Below are 10,201 nucleotides of genomic sequence, written 5' to 3'. Positions count from 1 at the left end.
TCTCATTTACTCTCCCTCTCACTCCCAATCACACACACACATGCCACCCACCCTGACACATGGTGTGTTATGCAATGGGTGATGCCTAATTACCACTGACATCGCAGGGACTGTTCACTGCAAAATTAATCATGACACAGGCGTCAGCTTTTGATTTTTTTTTTTTTGTCAAGCGCTCTGAGCTCCTACCAGCTGATGTAATTAATAAACCAAATGCACACAAATTCTGATTAGACGCTGACACTGATGTCTCAATAAATGCTAAAGACTTGAATATCATTTCCAGGTGCAGATAGGAAGAGAACAAGCACAGAAAAATAAAAAAAGAGAAAATAAATGTAATATTTTTGACTATTTTTGTCGATGTTAAATTCCTCTGTGTTGTTGCTGGTTAGAAAAAGGTAAAGGAGTTCATGTGCACTGAGGATACATCAGTGTATATGTTTACACCAATTTTAAACAGTTGAGTACACTGTTAGCCTACAGAGCTATTTGTAATTACAGCCTTGTACTGGAAAGCTCTTACAGTACATCCAGCCATGCATAATACAAAGAGCTGCTTTCCAGTTAGCGGGAAGCCTCGTTGTTACTTTATTATTACAAATAGATGAAGTGAGACACCAGAAACACAGCCCACCCAGATCTGGCATAATTATTGTGACATGCAGCTCATCGGTGCCTAAACCTCCACCAGGGCTAGTTGCTCATTTCTGCTGGTTTCTGCCGCTTCAGTGGCAGATCATTTCAATCCAAGTAGGCCAAACTGCAGGCTAATTGATTTGATGTCTTACTTTTTGTTTACATCAATTAAATCCCAATTATTTTCATTTCACAAGCAGGTTTATTCATTTCCAAAGTCCAAAGTTTTTTTTTTTTGTTTGTTTGTTTCTTTTTCACTTTTCTGATAAACTTTTGCACACAAATATAAGCTGCTATGCTGAACCAGATCATCCAAGGTCCAAGCACAGAGAAAATGAAAACAAGTTATTTTTATTTCTTTAATGCTTTATACATTTCAGTGTTTTTTGCTCAAATATTTCTATATTTTTGTAACATTGTTGAAAATTTCAGTGGATTTTATGAGAGATTTGTGTGTAATAGTCCAAGGCAAATTAGTACTCAATTCTGAAATAGGAGAAAACACATTTTTTTTTCAAAGTTTGTCCACATACCTGAAGAACTATCTGGGGGGTTTCTCTAGACATTTTCAGCTTCTGTCAATTTTTCCAGACAGACTGTGAGTTTCTGTCTTTCCATGGAGTCGTCTGTGAACCATGGATTTTAGTGGACTGAGGAAGAAATAAAGAGACTATAACTTGATTTAGTTGACACCACACGCATTATTTTTATTGAAAAGTATAGAATTTTTTTATTCACTTTACCAAAAGTTGTATGTGACACCAACATCCTCTTCTATACAGTGGCTTCCCAGCTAGCACTAAACTTGGAGAGAAAGTCCCCTGACAGTCGCCATGAATGCTCAGTGAACATTTGCAGACAACTGCATAAATGACATTAAAGACTATCAAGGCAAACATAATGATAAAAACACATCCACTGTGTCAGTACCAAAGCATTAGTCTATAAAGCAATCTGGGCATTTGCTTTTAAGCTCATAATGGAGGAAGAGGAGAGAAATGGCAAAAGATGGAATCAGAAATATTCATTTATAATTCACTTGACAGCTCTCTGATGTAAAGTCAGGCTGTAGTTTATACACCACTTTCCTCCTAGTATTTGTGACCACATGAAAGTATACATTTTATTAAATAACATGTTTTTGTGTTATTGGAATATTACAAACAAACCATTAAACATGCAGTCTGAAAGAGTTACACATTAGAACATGTCTAATTGTGTTTAGAGTGATCAGAGAAAAGCAAACTGCAAAGTAATTTCTTAGTTTATTCTGATACTGCTCATTCATAAATTCATAAAAATCTTTCATCCTGCTTGTGAGAGTTGCAAATTATCTTGCTTTACTTCGCTTTCCTGTTTGTATTACAGTTGGTAACAATTACAGAAAAAGCAAGAAATTTAAAATCTTAAGTTTACTTAAAACTATCATGAATGAAAAAAATATCCATGAAAAACATGTTCCTGTGAAATGTGAGGAAGTCCATTATCAAAAATAATCACATCCATTTTCCTTAACAGCTCCATATTGCCCAGGGCTCTTTTTCACAAGCAGACTCCCTACACTGTCAAACATACGGGTTTCCATGGCAACACTCTCTAAACTTCAAAAGAATATTTTCCATGTCTGACCTTCATTGGCAGTCTTTTCATCCACCTGCAGGATTTTTCAGTTACATGTCAGCCTTCACGTCCAACAAACCCAATAAAAACCAGATTTCCCATTAAACCAAAACATATCTACTAAAAACAAATAAACAGTTTAATGTGGCCTCCAACAGTCAAACAAATCAAACTTGTAATGTCTGTCAAACTTTGGAAGTGAAGTATGAATATTAGTGAAAACACATGTATGACAGGAGTCTGGATCCACAGGTGGCTCTTAATAACTTTGGCTCATTAATTAACTTCATTAAGGTTTGTGGTTAAATCATGACAAATTTGGAAAAAGTAATGAAATCAGAATAAACGAAGCAATTAATAAGATTTTTAAAAATTTTTATTTTCAATTTTTCAACTGTAAAAGATTCCTGGATATGAATCTGCAGACAACATATTTCAGCCTGTATCCTGCTGTTTTCACTGTTGTTTAATGTGGTAAAATGGGTCATTAGCATGCGTAATGTTGTGTATTGATGATGAGAAGCAGTCTGGTGTGGTTCTGGTTCAGCTGTGGGGCAGAGAACTGAGACCAAGGTCCAGGGAACAGTGCCAGGTGAGTCTGATTAATGCGTCTCTGGGGGGTTTAATTAATCAGCTTTTTATCTGTGGCGGAGAGCTTAGACCCTGAACAGCCATAATACAATCAAACCACAACCAGCTGATACCAAATACACTAAATACAAACAATTACAATCCTTTTGTACAACTTTATCTATTGTTGCAGCTGAAAATGGCTACATGTATTTACTGTACGAATGCAAATACCTTGTTTTTGTTCTAGTAGACCTTTCTTGTTTTGGATCAATTAGAAACACTAAATTTATTAATATTTACTATATGTAAGAGTAATAAGATACAGACAAAAATTTGTAAGGATTTCCTTTTAAATTTGATCAAAATTCAGAGTTTCATATGCTTTGTCTTAGAAATATTTTTTCTTGAATTTTGCGTAATTCCTCCTAGCAGAACTGCCACAACTAGGTTAAGTTTGTGGATGTCATGATTTTTGTCATGATCACCCACATTTTGATCACCCACATTTTTTTAATTTCTGGACACAAACCTTTCATGGCTTAGGGATGGCCACTGAAAAATTTAAGATCGTTTTATCGTGCCAGTAACTCCCCAATGTCTTGAGATTTTGCTTCAGTATTTTGCACAATGTTCTTTCCTCATATTTTGAGAAATGCACCAGTCCCTCCTGCAGCAAAACAGCCCCAAAACATGATGCTGCCTCTCCTTCAGAGTTGAGCTTTTTTTTTTTTTTTCGCTTTCTTCAAATGTAACAAGTGGAACAATGATCATTATTTCCAAACACTTCAGTTTCACTCTCATCCGACCACCAAACATCCCTGCCTGAGTTTGTTTTCAAATTTTAATCTGGATTTTTATTTTGCGTTTGGAATAATGACTTCTTCCACTTGCTGGAATCAAACATTTTTAATATCGCTCTCTTACTAGCTTAAACCAGCATCTTCACAAGGTGTTTTCTTATTGTTCTGCTGTTGATATGAACATACAGTTAAAACACGTTCCTCCTCCACTCTGCTCCTCCAGACTAGCAGCAGCAATCAGAAAACTCCTGGTAGAACTGCAAGTATATAGTGTGCTCATCATGCAGACTACAACGCTGCGTTTCAAATGCAACATGGAGTAGCACTGTTGTGATGACGTGAAGAAAGGGGAGTGTTGGAAACCGTAGGAGCTTCTTAAACAGAAATTGTAAAATTAAATAGTTAAAATTCGCAACATTAATTATGATAACAGTAAAGAACATATACAAAACATGGCAAAATTATACATGAAACCCTGCATATAATTAAATTTGTCTAAAATATATGCTGAAGTATAATACTTGTAAAGAAAACAGAGTGGTTACAGACGCAACAGAAAAAAGGGGGCGGAGCTGTCAGTTTCTGGTCGCTATGGTAACCACCAACTGTTAAGAGCAGAGTAACAACACTTATGTACCAATAAATGTCAGGAGAAAATTACTTTTTGACTAAACAAAAATTAATTTGAAGAATAAATAAACCAATTTTGACAAACTTTACATTTATTATGTTGTCAGAATAAAATCTTGTTACGTAAAGCAGCATTTCCATAACAACCGAAGGCAATATGGTTTCTTGATGGTGCCATAAAATCACACTATGTGGCTGGAAAATATGTAACAGGAGATCAAAAATAAAATATGCCTCGAGTTCAGTATCTAGTTGGGTAAATCATCTCACCTAGCTGAATTGAAAGGAAGATAAAAATCCTACATCTAAACAAATTTCTCTGCTGTAACAGAACAAGGCATGGCACTAAATCAATGACATGTCTGCCCGCAAAAGCAGGACTAGGAACGCATCACTTGAGTGAGCCATGATCGTCAGGAGACCAGTGGGAGTGGGATTAAGAAGCAGCAGAACTACGTAAAGTCACTTCATTTCTTTAGATGTGAATAACTGTTTTAAAAAAAAGTAAATTGCAGGGGGAAAAACCCAGTAGAACAGGAGCAAGCATCTGAAGGAGGTTACTGGTGACAACCGTCTTCGCTGATTGAATTTACCTCTGTAATTACCACGAAGGATGGGGACTGGATCCTCTGCCGGGCTGACAAGTGCTTTGCTTCAGCGTTAACACGCTCCAATTCACCTGTCCCCATGAGGCACACCATGCGTTTCTGTGGTAGGCTGTTGGCCTTTTCAGCTTCTGGAGCTGTCAGCCATGTGTCTATACTGGAGTGGAAGCCTGCTTCTTATCATAGCAATCACTCATCTGAAAGGACCCCTCTTCCTCTCCAAAGGAAAGCTGTAATAAACTGTTGAGTGTTTGAAAGTTGGTTTTCTAAAATGGCTGTGCTTTTAAAAGCTTGGAGAGATTCAAGGGATCTATGTATTAATAAATCAGCAAACCACTGGTGATTTTATTTATTCTGTTGATCTACAGTCTTTGAATAAATAAAAGAATGGCAGATATTAACGTTTTCTCTTGGTATGAGTCGTGTAGGACTCACAAGAGGGAACTATTTTATTGTAAAGTACTGTAAAATAATAACTAACAAATTTATTCTGTTTTTGCTTTCTTGTTAAACACGGCAAAAACACAACATCTTATCAAGTTTCTAATGCAAATATCTTAGTACACTTGAAATAAGACAAAACTAACTTACATGTAACTTTTCAGCAAGATATATAAACTCTTTTTAAGTCAGAAATTCCTTAATATTGATGGACACACTATGAGTTTCATTGCCAGATTACTTCACTTAAAGCAAGATATTTTCCCATAAGTGAAATAATCTACCAATGGATCAAGTATTTTTTCATCAATATTAAGGAATTTCTGACTTAATGAAAAGTTACATGTAAGTTGTTTTTTTTAATCTTATTTCAAGATAAAAAAAACCTAGTTTCTAGTATTTTTCTAGTATTTTTATGCTAGAAACTAGAATAAAAATACTTGTCAAGATTTTGTGTGTTTGCAGTATCAGATAAAACATAAACTCAATACATACAAAAAACAGTTCTCAAATCATTTTTTTTTGCCTAAAGTGATTTTTTTTTGCCTAAAACATCTTTCAAGAAGAAAGAAGTGATTTTTTTTCTTTTTTTTTTTTTTTACACAAGTCACTTTTGTACGGTGGCCGACAGGTGCAAATGCGCAGCAACAGAGAAAACATCCAAATAAAAAAGAGACGCAAACAAAAAGCAAATGCAGCAAACAAAAAAGAGACGCAAACAAAAAGCAAATGAAATGCAGCAAACAAAAGAAAAGATGCAAACAAAAAGTGCTGAAAACGGAAGTGCTCCAGACCACTAGGGGGAGTCGAACAAAAAAACAGCTGTGTCCAAATTTAGGGTCTGCATTACGGTGGCCGACAGGTGCAAACATCTCCGAAAACGTCGGAGCAATATTGTAATTTAGTGATATAGTGTTGAACTGAGCAGATATTTCAGATCTATACATCTACATTCTCGCCTAAAAACTTTGTAAAAAATACTTCTGTGTAATTTTAAGTGTAACACAGCACAAATAATTTTGCCGCCATTGCTGCTTTTTCTGAATATCCATTTTAAAGGCTGCAGACCCTAAATTTGGACACAGCTGTTTTTTGTTCGACTCTCCCTAGTGGTCTGGAGCACTTCCGTTTTCAGCACTTTTTGTTTGCATATTTTCTTTTGTTTGCTGCATTTCATTTGTGGTTGTAGTCTTTTTTGTTTGCGTCTCTTTTTTGTTTGCATCTCTTTTTTGTTTGCTGCATTTCATTTGTTTGCGTCTCCTTTTTTGTTTGGATGTTTTTTCTGTTGCTGTGCATTTGCACCTGTCTGCCACAGTACTTTTGACACAAATGACTGATTATTTTTTCCATTATTATAGGAAGGTGATGATTTGTGGCACAATTACTGAGGTGGTGATCAAATTCTGTATGCTGAAGGAATGTGAACTGGACTGCTATTTAAATAAAGCTGCATATTATTTTGTTATTGAAGGAAAAAAGTAATTGAAGCCAAGCATCCATAAGAGAAAACACAAAAACCCCACTTTTTAATTCAGTTGTCTACAAATAATCTTATGTTATTTGTAGATAACTACAAATAACATAATCAGACATGGGCAGTAGCCATGCCCATGTCTGATTACTTCCAGACTATATTAAGGTAGTACCTGTCTAGCATCATGAAGTAGGCACAAAGATCTTAAAAATCAACACAATATGCTCAGATACAAAGAAATCCAAGAAGACATGAGAAACTGTCCTTTTTTCCAATTCAAATATTTTTGAATTTGAAAAGTGCAGGAAGTCGTTTCTAAAACGTTGAGACTCCAGTAAAGTCCAGTAAGAATCATGATCAGTAAATGGAAGAAACATCAAACAGCACTGAACTTTCCCACAGGTGTCCGGCATACCAAAGTTACTCCAACAGCAATATCTAAAGCACTGCAGGATTTACCTCAGGTCAAGTCAGAGGTCATGTGATTCTGTTCTTGCAGTCCTGGTTTCTTTCAGCTTGTTATTTACACTTCAACTGGGCAGAAATCTTTTAGTGTGTTTGACAACCTTGATGTACAAATGCAACTTTGGCAGGGACCTATAAGGACTTCCCAAGAGTTTGGCACTATTCTTGTGAGGTATTTTTTTTTATGTCTTTGTTCTTCTGCTTGGCACCTTGAGTAAAATACATTCCTCTGCTCTTGCAGAAAAAGCTGCATTTCCATTACACATGTGTGCAAAACTATGCCGATATTTAGCTGACGTATAAAAAACAAACAAAAAAACACTTCTTCTCATTTCCATTAAATATAAAACTCAATTAAAATTGCAGGTGAATATGTTTGTTCATATGATAAGTCATTGAAAAACATGCTGTGCCATCATCCACCAGCCACTTCCTGTTGTCTTCTTTTGTTGTTTTCACCAGTAGTAACATCCAGTTGCTGATCACGATTCGTGTGATACAAAAAATGACCTCGTCCTTGCACCAAAACGTTTTATCAAAAGACATGAGTTTGTTTTAATTAGCATGTTTCCATTAAGCAATATTTTTGTAATTCCAATTTGCATAATTATATGGTCCATGAAGACGCAGCTACTATTGCCGTTGCATTTATGAAACCATGGATTCTTTTATGAATGAGAATATCTGACCACCAGTTTGAGACCTTAAGTAGATACTCCACATGATATTTTACACCTTACAAGAACTCGGGTGCAGAACTCTAAGGAAGTCTTTACTCTCTTCCTTTCTACTGAGCATTTGTCAGTATGACCAGACCAACTTAAGGACCTTTTTAAAGCTAAAGTCTGCTAAGTATTTTACAGCAGGGCAATATAGTCCAAAACATACCAGCAAGTTGGAAAAAAGATATGGACTTATGGACTTAGATTTAAGTCCATAATCTGGACTTAAATCTAATTAATGTGGTATTCAAGTTCCTCAAGCAGGACATTTGTGTTCAAAATCCCACCAATATGGCTGATTGAAAACAATTCTGCAAGAAAGAGTGGGGGAAAACTCCTCCACAATAATGTTAACAGCTCATTGCTAAATATTGCAAACACTTGATATGGAGGATCTCCAGTAAAAGATCTTCTGTTTAGGGGAGACCTCACACACGCACACAAAAACTGATCAATCCACCAGGATCCTGACAGAGAACTCAACAAGGTAGCAAAATGTGAGAGAAAAATCTGTTCTGATTTAATTCTGATTTTCCAAATCAAGTTTTTATTCATGGATCATTAACAGGTAGGTCATAGCAACAGCCTCAATTAGCAGTTACCACTAGTTTGACTGATCAATGCTTCCTCGCTTTGGGAACAGCTAAAGGTTACTATGGAGCATCCAGATAAGCGGTGAAGAGGAATGTGGAAGCTAATCTATAGAAATCAACTCTCCCAACCTAAGTCTAACTTGCAGGCTGTGGTGCAGCCACATGAAACAGTGGCTGAATGTGACTGACAACTCCAGAGATTAAACTGATTATTGGACCGCTGCTGGAGTGAAACCAAAGCCTACACTCATGATGGTGCCATGAGATATAGGCAGTAAAATGTAAATAATGATTTCATCTGAATAACTAAATCAGAAGAACGTTTTGGAAAAGCACAGACACAATGTTTGTTTATTGCTTTTTTTCAATAATGCACTAGTCAACATTATCAGTGAGTTTTAAGGATCTTATCTCAACTAAGTCACAAATTACTGTCTAGACTATTGATTTTGATCAAAGCAGGCTGAATTTTATGGAGATATTTTTGGAGGTATTCCTGGTGCAAAAGTACCTCCATAAAACTGTATTTTAATCCATTATGATATTGCTGGAATTTAAATAAACATTGTTTATTTTGTAGTTTGTTTCTCTTTGATATATTTCAATGCAGATATATTTTGTTGCTTTGTCCAACCATTTTAGGAGCTATTTTCCTTTTTTCCTTTTGTTAAGTCCATTAACTTTGACCTATGAATCATTTAGGCACAATAAGTCTCTCAAATACACAAGATAAATAAGCACTGTGTCCACAAATTGCAAAAAACTTTGCAAAGAACCAGTTATTGTCATGTAATTCTTGGTTGATGCAGGACCAAAATGCAGACAGGAACTTGAGCATAGTGAAGGTTAAATAAAAGAAACAAAATATGTACTGATCTTTCATTTGCACATATTCTTTCCAGAACTCACCAGGTACTTACCAGCAATGCACCATCTACATTCCTTGAATTTCCATACAACTTAAGAGGTACCAATTTATAGAAAGTATCTGGTAACGTAAAGAAAGAAACTTTTGAGCTCTGGAATGTACTGTAAATTTATTTTTATTTTTTATTTTTTTGCACTTATTGAAACTTACCCTGCTATTATCTGAACTTATTAGAGAGTTTGCAAACCATGAGCAACTACTACTGAACAAAACAGTATATTCTGCTCACGGAACATATTTAATTTAAAACTATGAATTTTATTGATTTTACTTAAATGGGACAGTGCATATTAATGAAGTACTATTGTAAAAATGCACATTTTGTAAAGTACATTATATATAAAATATTATAAAAATTATTTTAAATTATTTTAACTGCATTTCCTGAACTAGTTTATCTCTGCTGACTCCACACATGTTTGTGTTTTTCCATGTTGACTGTGGGGAGTGTATTGTTTGTTTTTATCTTGTGGGTTTATTGTTTATAATTCTGTACATCGCTTTAAGATGCTTTAAGTATGAAATCATTTTTTTTAAATTATTGATTCATGTACTGATTGATATTAGTTTAGTTAATTTACCATTTCAAGGTTATCATACAATTGCTAGCAGACTGATGCCTAAGCTCATGCAGAACTTATTGTGAGTCTCTGTTCTTACAGATGAGGTTTTGAAGTTATCTAAAATGTTACATATTTATCATATCACTTA

This window comes from Poecilia formosa, unplaced genomic scaffold (assembly GCF_000485575.1).
Source record: "Poecilia formosa unplaced genomic scaffold, Poecilia_formosa-5.1.2 Scaffold132, whole genome shotgun sequence".
Classification (NCBI taxonomy): Eukaryota; Metazoa; Chordata; class Actinopteri; order Cyprinodontiformes; family Poeciliidae; genus Poecilia; species Poecilia formosa.
This window is presented reverse-complemented; position numbering follows the sequence as displayed.